Genomic DNA, 4,987 nt, shown 5'->3' on the forward strand with positions numbered 1-4,987 from the left:
GACATCACCAACTCAATGGGCATGAATTTGAGCAAGCTCCAGGAGTTGGTGATGGACAGGGAGGCCTGACATGCTGCAGTGCATGGGGTCACAAAGAGGTGGACACGACTGAGCTACTGAACTGAAGCAACAGTACATACGGGGTGCAGTTTTTCTGCATCCTCACCAACACTGGTTATATTCTGTATTTTTTATAGTAGCTATTCTAATAGGTAGGACATAAGGACTAATTATAGTTTTAATTTGTATTTCTCTAATGACTAGTAATGTTGATCATTTTTTCCTGCTCATTGGTTATTTGTATCTCACCTTTGGAGAAATGTCTATTCAAGCTCTTATCTCATTTTTAAAAACATGGTCTTCTTCATGAATTTTCAGATCTTTCTTACACATCATCCATACTACTCTTCTCTGTATCTTTCCAATTTTAATACTTCTGCTGCCAAAGCACACACCAAGTTGTTGATCCTTATGAGAATTTTCAATGTTTCTCTAGCATATTTCTCTTTTCAAACAAACCACCATCCTCCAACTATGCACCCAATCCCAACTTTTTCTCCATAAAACTTTGAAGGAAATTTACATGTTCTTAAAACATTTATTGTTCATGTTCAAGTCATCAGCTCTTTTCATTTGTTTTTCCCAGGATTTTTTTGTTTCGTGTTGTATTTGTTTATGTCACTGAGTTTGGAGAGAGGAAAATTTTAAGGTCTGACGTAACTCTGCCACCTTAAATGGCCTGATCAGGGTGGAGATGAGTAGGGAGCAATATTTTAGCCTCACATCTAAAGGAGACATAAATCTTTTCTTTTTTTTCCATTTTAATCAGAACTTCTTAGTTTTTTCAGTGTTGTTGTACAAATCATTTATGTTCACACTGCAGCCAACATTAATCATTAGCATGAAAGAATACTAAGCAATCTTAATGAATATTGCTTCCTTCGTGAAACACAGTGGAAATGAAAGAATGCAATTTATCATCGATCAGAAATCTCACAAACATTTAGCCAGAATCCTGTATTTTCTATTTTCTCAGAGTTTAGTTGACTCCACACTGGCCTTTATGGTTTTAGGACAAATCAAGTCCTTTCCATCCCAAGATCTTTGTCCACCTCGTTCCTTGTCAGCATTTCATTGTTTCCACTGCGGTCTTCAGTTAATATCAGCCTTCCCTGAGGGGCCTTCTTGATATCTAACCTGATGGTGCTGCCTCCCAGCAGTCTCTTTCTGCCACCACACCCACTTTATTTTCTTCACAACACAAATCACTTTCTGAACATGTCTTATTAATTTTTTACATGTATGCTTTTTTAGGGGTGTCCCAGGTATCACAGTGGTAAAGAAAACACCTGCCAGCACAGGAGATGCAGGAGACGTGGGTTCAATCCCTTAGTCAGAAAGATCCCTGCAGGAGGAAATGGCAGCCCGTTCCAATATTCTTGCCTGGAGGATCCCATGGATGGAGGAGCACAGTGGCTATTGTCATGGGGTCCCAAAGAGTCCGATATGACTGAGCGGCTGGCTGGGCTCACACACATGCAGGCTTGTTTATTGTCAGCCCACCACCACCACCCATTCAAATATTTGTCCCTCAGTTGACATGCCCTGTTTCTCACCTCTACACCCTCAGTTACTGAAACGGTGCCTGATTAATAGCATATGGTGAATAAATATATAATGAATTAATACATGTTGACAGTGTCAGCCAGCAAACTTTTTTTCCTGTAAAAAGTCAAATACAGAGTCAGGCCATATGGACTCTGTTGTAACTGCTCTGACTTGGTAGTATTAATAGAAAAGCACTCATAAACAACATGCAAACAAATAATCACAATTGTGTTACAGTACTATTTTATCTATGGAAACAGAGCATGAGTTGGATTTGGCCTCTGGATCAAAGTGTGCTGACTGACTATTAGAGTAGGTCATTTGTTGTCAACTCTGGTGTCAGGGTCCACTTAGATATTGATTCAGATGCTAGTGTTTGCTAGAAGAATTATTAGTAATCATAACGTGCCAAAGATAAAATTGGATTTACTTTAAAAATACAGACAATCATTAAGATAAACATTCAGAAGAGTATTGGTATTAAAGATAGCATGTTGGTGGAAAGCAAATGTGTAAATCATCCTTAGTGTCCAGCAGTGGTCTTCACACTTGCATCAGAATCACCAGTGGTTGCTGCACTGCCCTTGCAGAATTACTGAAAGGATCAGCCTGGAGTGGTGCCTGAGAATTTGTGTTTCTATCCAGTGCTAGGGAGTGCTGATGTTGGTGGGGTGTTAAGATGTGACTAAGGTGATGTAGGTGAGACATGAAGGCCTGCATGATGGTAGGGGCTGTGGAAACCATAAGGGCACAGATGAAATGGAATTATCCACAAGAGTAGAATAATCCCTTAATCCCTCAGTAGGGATTAAGGATCAGTTGGGTGGGGACTTCCCTGGCAGTCCAGTGATTCAGATTTTGCCTCCATTGCAGGGGGTGCAGGTTCACTCCCGGTGAGGGAGCTAGGATCCCACATGCCTCATGGTCTAAAAGCCAAAACAGAAAATTTATTGTAACAAATTCAATGAAGACTTACAGTCTACATTAAAAAACAAAGAAACAAACAAAAACAACCAAAATTCAATTTGGTATACAGGTAAAGAAAAAAATAGGAACCATATGACTATAGCATTGTTAGATGGGAAAACAAGGTAAATGACCAACCCGTTATTTGAAATAAGTAGTAGTAGGTTTGAAGGAAATTAAATGAGTAGTGGGTTTGAAGAAAATATCTTAAGTTTCAGTTTTAATATGCTGTTTTCGCCATACCTACATTCATTCAAGTGGAATTATCTAGGAGACTTTTGGAAATACGAGTGAAGCTTGGGAATGAAGTTGGAGTGAAGCTTGGGAATGAAGTTGGGGACCAAGACATATACTTTTGGTAGCAGTCAGCAAATGAATGGTTACTGAACCCACAGAAAAATATAAGATAGTCCTTAGAGGATGGGTAGAACAAGAAGAAAGAAAATCTCAGGAATTCTAAACTCTGCCAAGCTAACTATTAATACATTTTCTTCTTTAACGGAAGTACTAGACTAGTAGTCATATAACTGTACTTGAGTAAGCATGGCATTTCACAATATATTTCCTGATATTATAAATTATATAAAATGAACCACTCACTTTGACAATGTATGACATTAATACCTAGTTTCAGGAAGATAGATAAAGGATACTGACCCAAGAGCAGAGCAAGGAGAGGATGACTAATGGTATACCAGCAGTCTCTTCTTTCAGCTGAATCCCACTGATAGATCTTCCAGAGTGGATAAATTGATGCTTTTTACAAAAAACTGGAAGAAATGTGTCAAATGAAAGAATATTCATGAAGAGATGAAGTGAAAGGCTAAATTGTACCTTACCAAGAGTATGTTTCAAAAAACAATTCTGTGCCTGCATTTTTGAAAAATAATGATAAAGAAGATAAGAAAGGGGGAAGAGTAAAACAAAGAACAGATGCCAGTAACATATATCAATACTAAGATGGGAAGCATAAATTCAAATGTTTATGTTATCTCATTAAATATAAATGGACCAAACCTCCCAATTAAAAGGCAGAGAACTTCAGACTACATTTTTAAAAGTAAAGACTGATCCCTATGCTGTCTATGTGGTAATTTAAAAACAAAATATAGAAAAATATATGGCATGCACCCTGTAACAATAAGAGACATATTAGACAAAGAGGGCTTTAGAACAAGAGTTGTTATCCAAAAATAAAATGAGATATTCTATAGTGATAAAAGAGCAGTTCAGAAGAAAAATATACTAATATTAAATGTTAACATACCTGAAAGAAAGCCTGAATATACACATGGAAAAACTATCAGCCTCACAGGGAGAAATTGAAAAATCCACATACCAGAGATCTTTGTGGGAAGATGGATTTCAGAGCACTGAAAGAAGCTAAAAACTGGATCCAACAGCTGCTTGAACCATGCTGCCAAGTTGAAGAGCTGTAGCTGATGAAGGCAACCACCAAGCTAACCTCTATTTCTTCTGCCCAGTGCCCTTACTAGCACACAACAGCAAGAAACCACCTTAAAAGGAAAAATCTAATTGTTGATTCCTAGCCCCAGCATCAGAGATGACTCTAGAGGACGGATGGATTTTGTTTTAAGCAACAATAGTTTAATAAGTGGCACAGTGCTCTCCGATCTATTATGGATCTCTCTACTATGGATATCCTTGTATCTTGCCTCAGTTCTGGTAACTGAGAACTAATAAGAGTGCCCTATTACACAAGGCATTGTGATTGGAAACTCGGGTGTTTTCTTATATGAAATTCCATGAGTCCAGATTTCTAATTGGTAAGATTGATTAGGACAGTGTTTACACTAGAGAGAGGCTCTTGCTTGCATTTGCCAGTGTGTATCTTGTCACAGCCATTGGGTGGATTTCATATTGAGAGTCCTGATTCTGCTAGACAGTTTTCCCCCAGAGATGACAGTTGACTTGGAAAACTGAAAACAGGCGATTATTCATCATCTCATTTGAGGTCGCATTTTCTGCGACCTGAATTTTGACTTGAATTCTGCTCCTCTCAGAAGCTAGTTTTGTCCACATGTCCAAGTTCTGCTTCACTCCTGAACAATGTAGTTGCTGGGGGAAGTTCCATATCCAAGATAATCATATTTTCCAAGTATTGACAGAGCAGATAAATACTGCTTAAGAGATGTTCCATTTATTTATTGCTGTTAAGGGCATGGCAACCCACTCCAGTAATCTTGCCTAGAGAATCCCACAGGTAGAGGAGCCTGGCCAGCTACAGCCCATGAGGATGCAAAGAGTCAGACATCGCTGAGCCACTTAGTATGCACAGAGGTGATTCTTCTTCTGCTCTTTGTGGTATCCACTGGAGTCACTCAGTGCTGTTTAACTGACAGTTGGGTTTGTCTAGAGCATGCAAGATGGCTTCATTTATATGGCTATTGTC

General features: G+C 38.7%; 1 non-coding gene across 1 annotated transcript; it reads right to left on the reverse strand.

Moving 5' to 3' along the window:
- Nucleotides 1-348: 348 nt before the first annotated feature.
- LOC138984829 (U6 spliceosomal RNA) lies at nt 349-451 on the reverse strand. Its single transcript, XR_011462112.1, has one exon. It is a non-coding gene; the product is annotated as a U6 spliceosomal RNA (small nuclear RNA).
- Between the last annotated feature and the right edge of the window lie 4,536 nt (nt 452-4,987).

This window comes from Bos mutus, chromosome 22 (assembly GCF_027580195.1).
Source record: "Bos mutus isolate GX-2022 chromosome 22, NWIPB_WYAK_1.1, whole genome shotgun sequence".
Lineage (NCBI taxonomy): Eukaryota > Metazoa > Chordata > Mammalia > Artiodactyla > Bovidae > Bos > Bos mutus.